This window comes from Herpailurus yagouaroundi, unplaced genomic scaffold, assembly GCF_014898765.1.
Source record: "Herpailurus yagouaroundi ecotype Mexico unplaced genomic scaffold, PumYag 160, whole genome shotgun sequence".
Taxonomy (NCBI): Eukaryota; Metazoa; Chordata; class Mammalia; order Carnivora; family Felidae; genus Herpailurus; species Herpailurus yagouaroundi.
Genome location: NW_024412401.1, coordinates 7,333,192 through 7,351,891, shown reverse-complemented (window position 1 = coordinate 7,351,891; position 18,700 = coordinate 7,333,192). Strand labels below are relative to the sequence as shown.

The 18,700-nt window shown below is 41.4% G+C and overlaps 1 protein-coding gene and 1 long non-coding RNA gene across 7 annotated transcripts in view; one reads left to right on the top strand and one right to left on the bottom strand.

Annotated features, from left to right (window-relative positions):
* DENND4C (DENN domain containing 4C) overlaps positions 1-6,451 on the bottom strand; it is a 125,954-nt gene extending 119,503 nt beyond the window's left edge. For all 6 annotated transcript variants that reach the window (XR_005792470.1, XM_040481351.1, XM_040481352.1 and 3 more), the window contains exon 1: positions 6,350-6,451. The gene's annotated coding sequence lies outside the window, so the exon portion shown is untranslated. The remainder of the gene's footprint in view (positions 1-6,349) is intronic.
* A 437-nt stretch (positions 6,452-6,888) lies between these two features.
* On the top strand, positions 6,889-14,499 carry LOC121034506 (uncharacterized). The gene is made up of 3 exons (XR_005792469.1): positions 6,889-7,191; positions 14,102-14,385; positions 14,419-14,499. It is a non-coding gene; the product is annotated as an uncharacterized LOC121034506 (long non-coding RNA).
* The last annotated feature ends 4,201 nt before the right edge of the window (positions 14,500-18,700 follow it).

Sequence of the window (18,700 nt, the reverse complement as noted above, 5' to 3'; positions counted from 1 at the left end):
AGCTACTAGAATTAAAAAGTGAATTAAAAAAAGTGAATTTAGTAAGACAACTAAATCAATTGTATCTTTTACAATATCAACAAAAGTTGAAGAAAAAAATTTTAAATACAGTTTCATTAACAATGGAAAGTATCAAAAAACATTAAATACTTCAGGATAAACTGAACAAAATATATACAAAGCCTATAAAAGGAAAATCACAAAAACACTGCAGAGAAAAAAAACTAAAGAAACCTAAATAAATAGAGAGATATACCATGTTAAAATATCAGAAGTCTCAATATTATTAAGATGTCAATTCTCCTCATCAGGCTTTTTGTAAATACTGACAAGCTTAGTCTATAGTTTATATGAAAATGCAAAAGATCCAAAATAACCAAAGCAATGTTGAAAAAAGACAATGTTGAAGGATATATGCTACCTGACTATAAGGCTTGATAGAAAGAAATAAAGACAATATAGTATTAGTATAAGAATCTAGGCCAAGAGAGGTGCCTGCATAAATTCAGTCAGTTGAGCAACCGACTCTTGATTTCAGCTCAGGTCATGATCTCCAGGTTTCTGCCATCAAGCCTTGAACTGGGCTCTGTGCTGCCAGTGTGGAGCCTCCTTAGGATTCTCTCTCTCCCTCTCTCTCTGCCCCTCCCCTGTTTACATGTGCATGCGCATGAGCTCGCTCACGTGCTCTCTCTGTTGCTCTCTCAAAATAAATAAATATTTAAAAAATACACAGACCAACGGAACAGAAAAAGAAACTAGAAATAGACCCACACTTACAAAAAATAAAAAGGAGTCAGATCATATACAACCTCCAAAACTAGTAAGGGAAACAAATATGAAGGAAGGTAAGAAAAGAAACTCTACAGAATAAAATAACTAAGTGGAATGATAATAACTTTTCCCCCTAAATAGTGTGATCAGGAAAAACAGCTCAGAAAAACAAACATGTAAATGGAATAGCATAAACAAGGGCTCTAAGAGAAAGAATCTAAAAGTTAGCTGGTGTGACAGGTACACACTGGACAAGAAGACAAGGAGAAGATATGGCTAGAGAGAAGGCTTCCGAGCCAGAGTAAATGTATGTATTACATGATAGTTCTCAATTTATTCATTTTTTCCATCCCTACCACTGCTGTTCTCAATTCTCACCTGGATGCCCTCAAGATATTCTGACTGATGAACTTGCAGCCTCACTCAAGCTGCTTTCCCAAATCCATCCTTCATACAATTGAGCCAAAGATATTTAACAGCCTAAAATCATTACATGGTTTTCTGTTCCCTACAATGTACAGTCTCAATTTCTTATTTGACTTTTACGACCCTTCATGACATAGCCCCTGCTTTCCCCTCCAGCTTACTCTCCACTTCCCTCCAAACTACCTGTGCCCCCACACTACATTACTTGTATTTTAATAAAATTCACCATGTTTTCATTACTTTGTACCTTTCATATCATTCTTTGAGTTTTAAATCAAATGCCTCCTTCTATGTAAATTTACACTCTCTAATCCACACCAGACACAGTTTAGGGACCTCCCCCTGCTCCTGTAGAGAAGTTTGCTCTATCCTGGATATGTCATGTTGCAGCTATGATATTTAAGACTGTTTATCTTACTAGCTTTTAATATTTAAAAAAAAAACTTTTTTAATGTTTATTTTTTAGAGAGAGAGAGAGAGGGAGAGAGAGTGTGTGAGCAGGGGAGGAGCAGAGAGAGAGGGAGACACAGAAACCAAAGCAGGCTCCAGGCTGAGCTGTCAGCACAGAGCCCAACGAGGGGCTAGAACTCACAAAGGCGAAGAGATCATGACCTGAGCTGAAGTCGGATGCTTAACCGACTAAGCCACCCAAGTGCTCCTTAGCCATTAATATTTAGACTGTATGTTATTCATCTTTTATCCCTAGCAGATAGCACAGTACCTATTTAACAGATTCTTTTTTCCGTAATTAAAAAGAGACTCATAACATCTATGCTTTTAGGATCTAAGCATCCTTAAATTAAGATATATATGAACTGCATATACACAATAAAAAACCAGATTCAAGGAATCATATAAAATATTACAAAGACTTTTAAAATCCTATAAAATTACTCTTGTATAAGTCAAAAGATTTTAAATCTAAATTTGTAAACAGTAGATTTGGTTGAAATAAGATACACTGAAAAACATTTATGTCCCACAATACTACTTTATTTTATTTATTTTTCACAATATTACTTTAATTATTAAGAATTCCTTTCCAACAATAGCCAAATTATGGAAAGAGCCTAAATGTCCATCAACTGATGAATGGATAAAGAAATTGATTTATAAACACAATGGGGGGCGCCTGGGTGGCGCAGTCAGTTAAGCGTCCGACTTCAGCCAGGTCACGATCTCGCGCTCCGTGAGTTTGAGCCCCGCGTCGGGCTCTGGGCTGATGGCTCAGAGCCTGGAGCCTGTTTCCGATTCTGTGTCTCCCTCTCTCTCTGCCCCTCTCCCATTCATGCTCTGTCTCTCTCTGTCCCAAAAATAAATAAACGTTGAAAAAAAAAAAATTTATAAACACAATGGAATACTACTTGGCAATGAGAAAGAATGAAATCTGGCCATTTGTAGCAATGTGGATGGAACTGGAGAGTGTTATGCTAAGTGAAATAAGTCATACAGAGAAAGACAGATACCATATGTTTTCACTCTTATGTGGATCCTGAGAAACTTAACAGAAGACCATGGGGGAGGGGAAGGAAAAAAAAAGTTAGAGACGGAGACAGCCAAACCATAAGAGACTCTTAAAAACTGAGAATAAACTGAGGGTTGATGGGGGGTGGGAGGGGAAAGTGGGTGATGGCATTGAGGAGGGCACCTGTTGGGATGAGCACTGGGTGTTGTATGGAAACCAATTTGACAATAAATTTCATATTAAAAAAATAAAATAAAATAAAATTCATTCCTGCAAAAAAAAAAAAAAAAACAATTCCTATAAGAGGGGCAGGCGCCTGGGTGGCTTAGTAACTAAAGCCTCCAACTCTTCATTTAGGCTCAGGTGATGATCTTGTGGTTTGCAGATTCGAGCCTCTAGTCAGGGCTCTACGCTGATAGCGTGGAGCTGCTTCGAATTCTCTCTCTCTCCCTCTCTCTCTGCCCCTCCCTCACTTGCATGCTTGTACACTCAAAATAAATTAATAAACTTTAAAAAAAAGAATTCCTATAAGAATATTACTTATTATATTTTTAAAGTAAAATTAGTAGACATAGAAACTTGTAAGTCAGTAATAGGGAGCACTGTGAATTTATATTTTGATATGTACTCAATAAATTCAAGTCATACACATCTACAGCTTTTCATCTTTAATTCTGTTTTCAATTGAATACTATATTATAGGAGCACTAATAATCCACTGGAAATGAAACAGTTCAAAGAATGCTTACTCCCTCAAAAGTTTAAAAAGTAATTTGGTTTGGACCATCATATTAGCAAAATGATTTCATTATCACATCATTTAAGAGTAATAAAGTGGAATTAGTAAAATGCTAAAACACAGAGAAATAGTTAAATCCACTGTGAAACAGTAAAACTTTGGACTATTACAAAACCATAAAATAATATTAATATGCAGCACCAGGGGAAAATGTGATGTTTAAAAAGACAACTATATGAATATTACCCACAGAATCATACACAAGTATAGATAGGATTAGTATATTTTACTGATTAATATATTATACAAATAGAATAAGAATACAGAAAAATGTAAGATATATAAGAATCAATTTTTCTCCCTTTGGAATTTCCTTTAATCATGTTATATTTCTTTCCAATAAAAAGTTTTCAAGCAGCACATTAAGCTCTATTACACTTATTTATATGTATTACGTACTGCCATAAGTAGAAAAAAAAATTTAAGTTTATAAACTACCTAATTTCATCCCAAAAAATACTGTTTGAATTTTCAAATAATAAAATTATCTGATTTTGGAATTTCCTACAATCTGATGCTAACCCTATACTTTTACGCTAGCTGTACTGTGTAAAATTTTCCCCAATTTTTAACCCTTACAAAGGAATCTTCCATCCCAACAAGGCATCCCATTTACTGAGTCTGTCAAACCGACAATCTGCAAGAGGAGAGAAAACTCCTGGCACCAGCTGAGAGAAGATAAAATTTTAATTCGTGTATTAGGAAAGCTTGTTTGCCCTCACTAACCAAATTTCAGCAAGCATATTACATTGGAAATTGAAACTATAACAGAAATTCCCTGCTGCAAATCAGAAAGACCAAATAAGACAACCTGCCTCTGACTCAGCAGCTTTCTTTTTCTTTTCAACCTGTACATAGGCTAAGACTGAAACCTAACTTTCAAACTGAGCAGCAAGAAGAGCCAATGCAAAATCAGTAACTATCCAGGCAGGAAACTCCAAAGAAAATATGACATGTTCTGGTCATAACTGAAAGAGACATAAAGAGCAAAGGTGCCTTTATGTTTCTTTATCATGCAAAAATCCCTTGTGTATAGCTACAAATTAGCTTTTATTGAAGATACTTAACATGTTTCTTTATACAGAGCACCTCAACCAAATAACCTTCTAAGTCTGGCACTGTGAATTTTTACAGCCTACACATCACTGCAGTTCCTTGTAATTTAAAACATTTGCGTTTTAAGAACACTCTCCACACACCATCTCTACTGCCAATTTCTTCAGCTTGGAAACTCAAGTTTATACTACAAAATACTATGTTTACTCTCAACAACAGAATGCTCTCATTTACAAATTATCCAAGAGTAAATTACTCCAAGATACAACTTCAACATTTCTAACATCATCGCTTTTCTATTATCCAAATTAACAAGTCTAAACAGTAGTACACTAAGTGAGGTACCATGGCAAAAGTCAACTGGCCTATTATCAGTTCACTAAAATCTGTAATACAAATCAACTCTTTTGCAAAATGGCCACAGGAGATATCAATGTAGGGGATAGTGTGGACTGAGTTTGCCATTGCCAGAAAAAGGAGTCAAAGCAAGCCTGTATGAGGCAGATCATCCTCATGGATACAAATCGAAATTCATTTCTGAGTCCCCAGTCTCACACCAAGACAGTTAACCAACTTTTTAACAGTAATACAAACAACAGGGCAGAAAATAAAATATATAAGGGCTTTTTTTCATGGTTATATTGATCAAGAACTGACGGGCAATCTTCAACGCTCAAAGATAGTTTCCCTTTTGATAGTGATTTTGCTCTCATGTGCACACAGATCATCATAAACAATGCGCTTCGTTTCACACCATAGCCTCAGATCAAGTACTTCTAGAAAACTTGGCGTCTTAGCACTAAAATTCTTTCCTATATTCTACTATATCCTTCACCTTCCAAACCGGAAAGGTAGATCTATCCCCACGTAAACTGGAGTCTAAAGACTTAACACGAGTTTGCACACAAAGTCTCAGTAAATCAAAATCCCAGATTACAGTGCTTGACAATCTCTTCGGCAAAAACACACACAGTTCATTACTGGAGATGACACTTAACCCTCACATTTGCACAAGTGACTTCGGTAACTGCCCTAAATTTTCCCGTGTGGAAAAAAAAAACAAAAAACAAAAAAACACATAATGGGACCGGGCGGGGGTACTATTTAAAAACTGGGTCATTCCTTATTTGTTCTGATGAGACGGTCCTCGGGAGGGAAAAAGGTTCACGAAGCATCCAAAGAAAAAAGAAAGTACAGCATCCTCGGTGTAGAAAAGTTACAGCTCTTTACACAAGTCAGCTCTAGGGGCTCGTTAGTTGGTTTTATTTGTGTTTAGTCACTCGGAGTTGAATGGAACCAGTCCTCCGAAAAGTCATTCCCCACAAGGAAGCCCTGGAGGTTCAGCCACGGTAATGCAGAGGAGGAAATGCCCTCAATTCACCTGCGACACCTGCCCGGGCGCCCAGGTCTCTCCTCGCGCCCAGACCCCTGCCCTAGCTCCCCGCCCCCTGTGCCCCAATCCCCGCCCTGCCCCCTCCCAGACGGCCGTCGCCCCGGAGGTCCCCAGGGCCCAGACCCCTCGCGCGTCCTGCGAGCGGCTCTCTGGAGCCTGGACGGGCGGCGCGGGGAGGCCCGTCCTGGCGCGGCCTCTCCCCCATCCTCACACCCCGCAGGCTCCAGGGACTCCCCGCCCCCGGAAACAGCGGAGAAACTAGGCCGGGAACGCCAGCCCCGGCCACTATCCGCCTCCTTGGCTACCCCCCGCAGGCGGGCCATCGGAACTCAACCCTCCGAGTTGCTACCTGTCCCGCGCCCTCTCAGCCCGGGAGCGCGGGCCGAGTGGAGGCGCGCCGCAGGGTTCGTCCGCGAAAGGCCCTCCACCGCAGACTCACCTGCCGCCTGCTCCACCTTCAGTGCCACCCAGAAACAGCCCCTTGCTGGGGCATGAAAGCGCCGGCTACGCGGCCTGCGCGCCCTCGCCACAGCCGGGCGGGGGGACTTGCTCCCGCGGCCGCCGCCGCCACGGCCGGATCTGCGCCTGCGCCGCCTGACGGGCTCGGTCTCGAGGGGCGCCGCATGCAGCGATAACGGCCGGGAGCGCGAGCTCGCGCGGGCGCCTCGGCTCTCCCGGGTCCGGCGGTGCGGGCGGCGGGTCGCCTAGTAGCAGCCGGCTGCAGTGCCGCCCCGACAGCTGACGGCCATATTCCTGTTCCCTTTTCTTTTTTTCTCCCCCTCCTTCCGCCCTTTTCCACAGAACAGCACTTTCCTTTTCCCCCTCCCTCTCCCTTTCCTACTGCGGGGGTGGGTGGAAAAGGGCGTGGGGGGAGGGGTGGAAAAGGGAGGCCGCGGGGGCGGGGCAGTGCTAGAGTCCCGCCCCCGGGGAGGGCCGAGGCCGCGCGGTCACTGCTCCCCTCCCCCCGCCTCCCGCCGCGACCCCCGCGGGGTGCGAGGTCCCAGCCCGGCCCCCTTGGAGCCCCTCCTCCGCATTCGCTCCGCGGGTCCTTCGCCGAAAAGGAGCTGGGAGTGAAGGAAGGGCCCAGGGCGCTACTCTGCTGCCCTTCTTGCGGGGCTCCGACTCTGTGTGGTGTGGGTTTATCGCCCCGGCCTCAGGCAGGTGGCGGCTGCTCCTCTAGGGTTTATCAAAAACGGGGAAAGGGACACCGAGTCCCTCAGTCCTGGGAGAAGAATGCTGAGCGGGATTCACGTCCCTGGACGAGAAGTTTTCCTTTCCGGGGTGAGAACTGAAATTTCCACGCATGACGGGGGGCGCCTCTGAGGCCGGATAGAGACCCGCCGACTGGGGCTACCCGAAGCCCTTTTCCGGCTGCAGCGCCCCAAGAGAGTCCTTGGCCGCGCTTCGTGTCGCTACCTGGGCCGAGATTTCGGGATGGGGACTCCGAATGTGGAAATGGGTTGTTTAACCAGTTCTCTCCTGCCTCCTAAGTTTAGGCTCCGTGTCTACATGGATGCACGCAAATTCCTTTCGCCTCCATGCAAATTTTGCAAAATATTTTTGACAACATTTGGAAGTTATTACAGTGAGAAAGAATAACAGTTATTCAGGAAGAAGCAAGTGGTTTGAAACGGTTTTTACCTCCTGGCAAAAAAATAAAAGTAAATGGCGAATGATTTCACAGATTTCATGACAGGTCAAATTTAGAACTGGTAATATTTGTGTATATCTGATGAGTATTTACATATATAATGATCATTTTCCTGAGAATTACTTTATTGATTCAATCTGCCCTTTTGCCAAAAAGTGTAAGATTAGACCTCGGTCATGAGCGCCTTGTTGTCCGTTTACTTCTGAAGTTTATTGTATATACGAATGGTTTGAGTTTTGCAGCCAATAGCAGAAACCGTTTTTTTTTTTTAATGTTTATTTATTCTTGAGGGGGAGAGAGAGAGAGAGACTGTGAGTGGGGGAGGAGCAGAGACAGACAGACAGACAGAATCCGAAGCAGGCTCCAGGCTCTGAGCTGTCAGCACAGAGCCCCACGCGGGGCTGGAACTCAGCATCCCTGAGATCATGACCTGAGTTGAAGTCAGAGGCTTAACTGACTGAGCCACCTAGGCACCCCGAAACTGTTTTCTTAACTACATTAGCAGTCCGAATTGATTCTGTAGAAATGCATAGCAGTGGAAATAATGCTAATTTAGTAATAGTCTGGAGTCCGTTTGAGCCCAGTGGACCCATCTTCGACAATCTGGACAACTAGGACTTGAACAGTTAGCTTATGGACTTCTTGTCCTTACTTTCTCAAGTCATATTATTTAATTGTTTAAAAGCATTTAATATAGACAAGATGTCTTAATGGGTAGATTTCATTAACACAGATAGTCTTTTTCTTCTTGGTTTTTTGCAACCACAGAAATAAAAAATGGAAGAAGCCAGTGTATCTCTTCCATTTATTTGACAGATTTTTCTCAATTTGCAATGTGGGTTTTAACTTTTTTCATTATTTTAATTGCCCTATAGATGTATAGTAGATTTTCATTGTCATTGTCTACCTAAAATTTCATGAATGGGGGCACCTGGGTGGCTCAGTGGGTTAAGCATCCAACTTCGGCTCAGGTCATGATCTAGCAGTTCGTGAGTTCAAGCCCTGTGCTGACAGTTCAGAGCCTGGAGCCTGTTTCAGATTCTATGTCTCCTTCCCTCTCTCCCCTCCCCTGATCATACTCTGTCTCTCTCTCTTTCAGGAAATAAATAAACATAATTTTTTTTTTAATTTCATGAATGAACTTGTATATTTTGGGCCCAATATTTTTGTTTCACTAGCTTTTCTTGGATCTGAAAGTCCTTAATTCAAGGACCTTCTCAACTGCAATCTTTTGTATCCAGAATTGAAATAAGTTCACTTTAATTTTTAACATGTAAATACTTAAGTCTAAAACATGCGAGGGGAACTGGAGAGCCCAATAACAACATAATTGTTATAATCCTTATAGTATCATGGTTTCAGCTGAGCCTTTATAGATGCAGGAATGCATAGGAGAATCGCTCAGCCCATTGAAGAGGGGAATACAGACATCTGATTGGGCATGGTCACTGCAGATTTCTGAGGATGAGCAACGCAAAAGAGTTTAATGGAAATGCTGAAAATTTTCTTAAAATAAGCAAAATTTTTTCAGTGCTACAGCTTGCCAAGTGATTGCCCTCTTCCTGTTTGTTCCCTTGAAAAACTTCTAAACACTAGTTTTCACAAGACTATTCAAAGACCTTTACATGTCTGTACTCCTTTTTATCTGTTTTATTCAACTCCATATTTAACAGAAGCATTATGAATGTAGCAGTTTACTCTGATTATTGTAATTAATTATTTTTGCAATTTCTTAATGTCTGAATTCCATACTAGATTGTAAGGCCTGTGAGAGCAAGGTTCACGTGTCACATGTGTATTCACATATCATATTCTCTTTCAAATTCAGAATAGCCAACATATGATCAACTTTTTAAAAAAAATTATTTTAAAAAAAATTTTTTTTTCAACGTTTATTTATTTTTGGGACAGAGGGAGACAGAGCATGAACGGGGGAGGGTCAGAGAGAGAGGGAGACACAGAATCGGAAACAGGCTCCAGGCTCTGAGCCATCAGCCCAGAGCCCGACGCAGGGCTCGAACTCACGGAGCGCGAGATCGTGACCTGGCTGAAGTTGGACGCTTAACCGACTGCGCCACCCAGGCGCCCCTAAAAAAATTATTAATGTCTATTGATTTTTGAGAGAGAAAGCATGAGTGTGGAAGGAGCAGAGGGAGAGGGAGATACAGAATTAGAAGCAGGCTCCAGGCTCTGAGCTGTCAGCACAGACCCAGATGTGGGGTTCGAATTCACAAGCCGTGAGATCCTGACCTGAGCCAAAGTCGGAGGCTTAACCAACTGAGCCACGCAGGTGCTCCATTATATGATAGACTTTCAAAAAGTATTTGATGAATGACTGACATAAATCATGGTTCCCTCACTTTCTTCCACTTCTCTGGCAAGTTACTTAATTTTCCTTGTGTGTAAAGTGGGTAAAATAATATTCACAAGAAGTAAGATCATTTATTAATTTACAATAAGCTATAATGTCAAACAGACCAGTCTAGTAATCAATACTTAGCACATGTGATAGGCAGCCTTTTTTTGTACCTTACAATGATCTCTGCCTCCTGCGTTATGCCCTTGTATAATCTCCTTACATTGGGTGTGGGGTGGGCTTATTGACTAGCTTCTAACACACAGAATACATCAGGAGTGATGAGATGTCTCTAACAAGATGAGGCTATTAAAAAAACCTGTGGCTTCACTCTTGGATTCTTTCTCTCTTATCCTCCTGGATTGCTTACTCTAGGTAAGCCAGCTACCATGTCATCAGGCAGCTCTGTGAAGGAGTTCAGAAGTGTATCCTTGCCAAGTTGAGCTTTGAGAGGACTGTGGCCACAGCCAACACCTCTATTTTAGCCTCCTGACAGACCCCGAGCCAGAATCACCCAACTAAGCTGCTTCTGCTTTCTTTACTCACGGAAACCGTGAGATAAATATTTCTTGTGGGGTGCCTGGGTGGCTCAGTCGGTTGAGTATCCGACTCTTGATTTCGGCTCAGGTCATGATCTCACAGTTCGGTTTGTGAGTTCAAGCCTAGCATCAGACTCTGCACTGGCAAGATCAGCTTTGGTGATTTCATAATTGAGTATGGAGGAGAAACTCGTAAATTCTTAGCTCTTTATTTTCCCAGTCAAAATAAATTAACTCTTGATTCTCTAGGATAGCCTCCACAGCATGCAAATCTGATCCTGATCTCTACTTTCTGATGTATAATCCACATGTTCTACTGGCGAGTTATTTGGGTCCAGCCCCTTACTCTTCATTTCATTTTTGAAAACATAGGATTTGAAGGCCTGTTGATTCATGCCCACAGGCACTCTGATATACTTCTGGAAAGAGTTTTAAGTAAGAATGATATCACCGAACACAAGATCTGCATTATTCATATGATATCTAAATGACCCAGTGTGTCCTACTCTCCACAGGGAGCATTAGCACACTCTGTTTGTGCCCCCCTCCAGTATCTTTATCTGGCTGTGGACTCTGTATCATCATTCACAGAATGGCCTCATCGAGAGTCTTTTGGAGTTACTCGGCATATTCTTCATCCAATTCTCTTTACTAGGCCTATGGGCCAAACATAGCTGGACTAGCAGTGTGAAGGACGGGCACAAGGCTCTTGGTCTTGAGTCAAAGTGGAGTAAACGATCCTGAGAACAATGTCCTAACATCATAAAGAAGAGTAGGGATTAACAAAGGGAGAAAAACAGAGAAAGAAATAATGGGTAGAGAGGTTGACAAGAAGACACCTTATATGAATATCTGAGACACAAGACCAGCTGTCCATGGCTGGATTTCATGGGCTCCCTACAGGATTTTAAGTCGAGGGCATAGTCCTCTACCCTCAGGCTTTCCCCACTCCTGGGGAACAGTGTCTGGGCTCACTTGAACACCACTCTAGCACCCAACACCTCCAAATATGGTTAGTCTCCCTAACTAACATACGTCTACACTCATCCATCCAGGTATATTCCTAGTTTCCCACTTTTACTGTTGCCTATCCTGACTAGAGTTCAACTCTAACCTGCTTACCTTTTTCTGAGCCTTAATTCTTTTATTCCTCACATCATAGCAAATCATCCTGACCATAGGTCAAGAAATATATGTATTCTGTATTTCAAAGATTAATTAAAAAAAAAAAACTTTTATTAAGAAAAAAAACAGGGGTGCTTGCGTGGCTCAGTGAGTTAAGCATCTGACTTCAGTTCAGGTCATGATCTCATGGGTTCGAGCCCCACATTGGGCTCTGCACTGACAATGTGAAGCCTGCCTGAGATTCTGTCTCTCCCTCTCTGTCTGCCCCTCCCCCACCTATTCGCTCTCTCTGAGCGAATTTAAAGTTTAACTTTAAAACAAACTTTAAACTTTAAAACAAAAGAAAATAAAAAAACAATAAATACAAACATAAACAAAACTAATAGTATGATGAACTCTTCTGTGTTTATCACCCAGCTTCAACTCATAGTTAGTCTTGGTTTCATGTATCCCCTTCCTCACTTCCCTCTCCTCACCAAGTATTTTGAAGCAAATACTTGACATTTCATTTCATCTGTAAACACTTCAGCAGGTAGCTCTAAAAAATAAGGATTTTTTGGGGGTGTCAGGGTGGCTCCATCAGTTAAGTGGCCGACTCTTGATTTCTGCTTAGGTCATGATCTCACAGTTGTGGGATTGAGCCCTTTATCAGGTTCTGTGCTGGGCATGGGGCCTACTTGAGATTCTCTCTCCCCTCTTCCTCTACCCCTGCCCTATTTGCACACACACAGACTCTCTCTCTAAAAAAAAAAATAAGAAAAAAAGATAAGGACTTTTTAAAAAACATAAGCACAAGGCCATTCTCATCACTAAAAATTATTTTAATTAATATTTTACTTTATTATGGGGCACCTGGGTGGCTCAGTCAGTTGAGCGTCGGACTCTTGATTTCCTCCCAGGTCATGATCCCATAGTCGTGGGATCAAGCCCCAGGCCAGGCTCTGCACTGAGCATGAAGCCTGCTTAAGATTCTCTCCCTCTGCCCCTACCCACCCCCCACCGTGCTCTCTCTCTCTCTCCCTCTAAAATAATATATATATATGTTTTATATTATTAAATATTTGGGTTTTTTTTTTTTTGAGAGAGAAAGAGAGAGAACGTGCATGTAAGTGGGGGAGGGGCAGAAAGTGGAAGAGCAAGTAGCCAAAGCAGACTCAGCAGAGAACCCGAGTAGGGGCTTGAACTCACAAACCATGAGATCATGACACACGCCAAAGTCTGATGCTTAACTGACTGATCCACCCAGGGGCCCAAGGGTTTTTTTTTTTTTTTTTAATGACAAAAAAAAGCTGCAAAGTATTAATATTGCATACTCTCTTACCCCTTTCCACTCTTCATGGATGTATACAACTCCTCCCTGGAGGGTTCGAGTTTGCATTACACCTCTGATTGGTAAACTAGAATGTTGCTACCCAGATTCCCCCATGATTCAGATAATATAGGGTAGGGACTCTTTCCTTTGAAATTTGCCCACTTAAAGATGTTTCACTATTCAGGGGCACCTGGGTGGATCAGTCTGTTCAGCATTCGACTCTTGATTTCCTCTCAGGTCATGATCTCGCGGTTTCGCGAGTTTGAGCCCTGCATTGGCTCTGTGCTGATAGTGCAGAGACTGCTTGGGATTCTCTCTCTCTCTCTCTCTCTCTGCCCCTCCCCTGCTTGTTCTCTCTCTCAAAACAAACTTTAAAAAAAATTATTAAGGATGTTTCACTATTCAGATTAAAGACCCCATAACACATAACAGAGACTGCCTAAAAAAATCTCAAAATTAATAGCTAATTTCTAGCTTATATTTAATGTGAGTTTAATAAGCACAGTATTGTTTTACTGGCAAAAAAATAATTGGGATCTGGTGCTGATACCCTTTAACACCTACTCAAATTTTCCCCTACTTTCATGGCTCCTTTCACACAGAAAAAGAGAAAATGACCTGAATACCAGAAGCTATCACTAAACCAGAATAATTTCAACCTCTTTTTGTTGTTCTCTCAACTCTAGTTCTCTAGCCCAATTTCTCTGAGCTATGTACTTAGCCATCAAACTACCTCCAGTGTCTAAATGATATCTACCATTTTACATGTTCAAAGCACAACTCTTACTTCCCTCCCTGCATGGCATCTCCCCCCAAATATTCCTTTTTAAGCTACCTCATTTCATTATATGCCACCACAATCTATCTATCTTGCCAAATGATGTCCTCTTCAACCCCCAGATCCAAAGATGGATCACTTGAACTAGGGGTTAGGGAAGATGTCATTTGGCAAAATAGAGAAGAAATGGAGCTGGCGTCAGCATTGGGAGAACTGTCCAGCACTCTCAGAGGCCAGTACTGGGCGAGCCACAAAAGGACCATTGCCTACAGACCATTGGTTGCCATTTAGTGGTACACAACAGGCAGTTATGTGACATCAAATGAAGCAGTCACCTCAGCTGTGTGTCTGACCATTGAGGCATGTGGTCTTTCCATTGGCATCAGCCTGCATATAGCTGTGACTCTGTTTTTTTTTTTTTTTTTTTAAGGGCTTGAACTCACAACCTTGAGATCTAGACCTGGGCTGAGATTAAGAGCCGGACATCTAACTGAACCACCCAAGCACCCCTGTGACTCTTGACTAAAAGAATATAAGCCTGTATCCTGAGATCTGAACACCTAACCACATTGTGCATGTAAACCACAGCTTTTTTTAGTTTTCCAGGATCAGGTCAGAGGGACTCAACACCCAGAAAGACAGTAATGGTATAGAAGGGAAAGCTTTGGGAGGGACTGGGCGAGGTAAAACCATCACCTTACAGAGAAAATATGTGTTAGATAAGCTGTATTCAGGCATGACTTACAGTGCTTTTGACCACGAGTTCAATGTTAATAAATCAATGATATATATTAAATAAGGTTTCTTTAAACAGAAACACACATAAAATGAGGTTATATGTTGATTGGTTGAAGCAAATGTGAGCAAAGTCTCTCAGGAAAATATTTCTGGTAGGAACAATGGTTAGCATTTGCTAATTCAGTGTTCCCTGCCTACCCTATTTAAAACAACAGTCACATCATATCATCTTGCCCTGTTTTACGTTTTCCCCATACTCTGGTCACTGACATTTACTGGATATTTATGTGTTTACTATCATATCAGCATATAAGTTCCATAGGACAGGAACTTTATTTTATTCACTAATGTATCCCAGGCTAGAAAAGCAGTAATAATCCATAAATATTGTTGGTGAATCAATCAAATAATTTAACAGCCCTTAAGGCGTCTGTTCTCATCACCAATTTTCAGCCTTCATGTTTATGGTCATTGTTCCATTCGTGGTTTTACTGAAACCCTAGTCCAGGTAAACCCCACCTGGCTACCTCCATCTCTCTAATCCTGCATATGCCTCTGGGACTCTTATCCTATTTCTTCCCTGTGCAGTCTAAGTAAGAAAGTTCTTTGAGTGGGTCCAGAGCATTAAAAATAGTTGTGCATAACTCTATGGTAGCAGTAGTCATTAGCTGACAATGCCTAAAAAGAGAACAACAGCAAGTTAGCAGACCCTGTCTTAACAGATTGGAATGGCATGTTAATTCTCAACCTAATGATTTATTTACTGATGCCTGCTGCCTTCATTAAGAATTATTAGAGCATTTTCTTTTGAGCTTATCAAAGGGAAAATTGTATTTGTGTTTACTTTAGTCACTAAGGTTAATTGCCATTTTAATACTCTTTTGATGTGCTAATAGCTCTTAATGAGGATCATTAATTAGAAAACTAAAAGGAGAAGGCAGGTTTTTGCAGAAAATTTGAATCTATTCCCACTACTCCCCTAAACTCCATTTCTGGGACTTAACTACTCATTTCACCTAGATTTCTACAGTTAAATCAAATTGAGGCCAATTATAGTCATTGGGGAAGAGTAGAGCAGACAGACTTTTGGATGCTTGCTTACTCCATGAGCAAGTTATTTAATGTCCCTGAGCCTCTTTCCTCATGCATAAAATATTTATCTTGCAGAGTCATTTAAGATTATTATCATATGCAGCAACCATTCATCAAGCACCTTCTTTATTTTTTTTTTTAATGTTTATTTATTTTTGAGACAGAGAGAGACAGAGCATGAGCAGGGGAGGGGCAGAGAGAGAGGGAGACACAGAATCCAAAGCAGGCTCCAGGCTCTGAGCTGTCAGCACAGAGCCAGACCTGGGGTTGGAACTCACAGACTAGACCATGAGATCATGATCTGAGCCAAAGTCAGACGCTTAACTGACTAAGCCACCCAAGCGCCCCTATCAATCCAGTCCCTAAGCTAGGTACTCAACCTTCATTGTCTACTACTCCGCCCCTATAGGGAAATTGTCATTATAGTTTCCCCTGAGATAATATATGTAAAGCCTCTGTCATAGTGAACAGCACAAACTTGGACAGCAGTTAGCATACTACAGCCCCTCGGCCAAATCTACCCTGATGCCTGTTTTTGTAAATTAAGTTTTATTGGAACACAGCCATGCCCATTTGTTAACTGTTGTCTATGGCTACCTTTGCACTAAAATGGCAGAATTGAAGAGTTATGACAGAGACAATATGGCCCACAAAAACAAAAATATTTGCTCTTTGATCCTTTATAGAAAAAGTTTGCCAACTCATATGCTAGGAGACCAACAATAGTTAGTCTGATTTACTTATGCATCCAAACAGGAGGGCAAGAAAAAAAAAAAAGCAGATCTAGAGAGGGGGTCACAAATGACTAGAGTCCCAAGGGATCAAAGATTCTTACCAAAAAAGGGGGGGAAATCGAAGTGAATAGAAATCCTAATTTGTGACTTCCAGATACATTGCCTACTGCAGAATGAGCAACCTCCCAAATGAAAGTGGGAAGCATGTGCTTATGGAAGAGCTAGAATTCAGTTATGAGTGCTCAGGAGAGAGCCAGGTGAAAGTGCTCAGTGAATGGGTTAAGGATGTAGAGGAGAAATCTGTTTATCATGGAAAAGCTCAGGAAGCAGAGGGGAAAGGTTTGTAGAGGAAGAGTAAAAGCAGTGGTAGCTGCAGAATGTCTATAACAAAGGGACTTAGGAGTCTCGCTGGTTGAAAAAATGTCACTTATCCATTCCAAGAATGGATGAAGTGAACTGAAGGAGATCTTGGGAAATCTGCATCTGCTCTCTAATGCCCCATAGACACTTTCTATCAGTGGGAGGTAAAGAATGGGAAAGGGAAGAAAAAGTACAAGCAGCACAAAAAGGCATGACAAAAAGTGCTTATATTTTGAACAGTGACTAAAGACGATAAGAAGCATGATAAACATGGTGGAATATTCTGGCTTCACGATTTCCAAAGGATTCATATTATACACTTGCTTTACCTTGGGTAGAAGCCCAGGTCCTGGTAGAATCAGTGGCCTGTGGAAGTTGATGGTCTGACCTGTAAATTTTGTAGGCCAGAAGTGAACAGGTCTTAAACATCAGTGCTTTAATTGTAGGTATTCAGCAATTCTGTCAATGAAGTTGTTTCCATTCTTTAAACCTATTGGAATTATGGCAATCAATAGACCATAACACAGAAAGGTATTTGGAAATAATGGCTAAAAAGAAAAGAAAAGAAAGTGAAACCATACTGTCAGAAGTTCTTAGTCATGTTTTTTGATATGCTTTTGCTTTCTTGGTTGTTTTGGGTTTTTTTTCCCCCCGAGATAGCACTATCTTTTAAAATATTTTTGTAGTTGTAGGAAAGTCATATAAATGGACCATGATTTCTGGAAAGTTAAAAACAAACAAACGAAACAAGCAACCACCTCTAGTGTTGTTTCAGGGGAGTTCTGACTCTTTAGCGCATATTCTCCTTTCACTTCTTGTTTTTGTCATTCATTGTTCACGAGCCTTTTTTACTGTGTACTTTGCAAGTCATGGCATCTCCAGAATTTTTAAGGAGAGTCCTAACTTGTTTAATATCCATAGAGTCAGTATCTCAGGATGACTTTTCTGAAGATTCCATCCTACTGGGGACAAAACTCAGAAGCATTTTTAAGTTTACCTCTTTGGATTCAGTCCAGTTTGCCTTGATCCTAATATTCTTCAGCTCTTTCATTTTTTAAATATATGAAAGTTATTTAAAAATTTTTTTAATGTTTATTTATTATTGAAAGACAGAGAGAGTCAGAGCATGAGCAGGGGAGGAGCAGAGGGAGAGGGAGACACAGAATCTGAAGCAGGCTCCAGGCTCTGACCTGTCAGCGTAGAGCCTGCCATGGGGCTTGAACTCACAAACTGCAAGATCATGACCTGAGCCGAAGTCAGACACTTAACCGACTGAGCCACCCAGGTGCCCCTATGAAAGTTATTTTAGAGCTGGACTTATAAACTAGTTTTCTCAGAAGGCAGCTAAAATCAAAGTACTATTAGTGATGTTGTCCTGATGTGCTGAAAATAAGTTTTTTTTTAAGTTTAGTTATTTTGAGAGGGGGGGGAGCAGAGAGGGGGACAGAGAAAATCCCAAGCGGATTCTGTGCCCAGCACATGGCTTGATCCCACAACCATGGGATCATGACCTGAGCTGAAATCAAGAGTCAGACGCTTAACCGACTGAGCCACCTGGGCACCCCTGGAAATAAGTTTTTGAGCTGATATGTTATAAAGCATTTTAGTTTCAGAGAAAGGCCACAACTATTTATATAATTCAGCCAGAAAACATGCCTAAATTACAATTCATATTAAGTAAAGGAAAGACAAAGGACCGGTAATTTTTCACTCATTCAGTAAGTATTTATTGAATATCTACTAGGTATCTACACTGTTCTCAGCCATCTAGGGTTGGAGCAAGAACAAAACAGACGAAAACTCCTGCCTTTGGGAAGCTTATATGCTAGTGAGGGAAAACAGACAATAAACAAGATAAATAGGAAAAATATATAATATGGTAAAAAGTTGTAAATATAAGACAAAAATTGTACTGGTAAGGGGAGAGGGGGCTTTTGCCAATGAGCTATTTGTAATTCTTAGTAGGGACTCCAGTCAGCTTTGAATGCTCTTGATTTTTTCAAAATGCTTTGGAGCGGAGGGGCGCCTGGGTGACTCAGTGAGTTGAGCGTCCAACTTCTGCTCAGGTCATGATCTCACGTTCCTGAATTTGAGCCCTGCGTTGG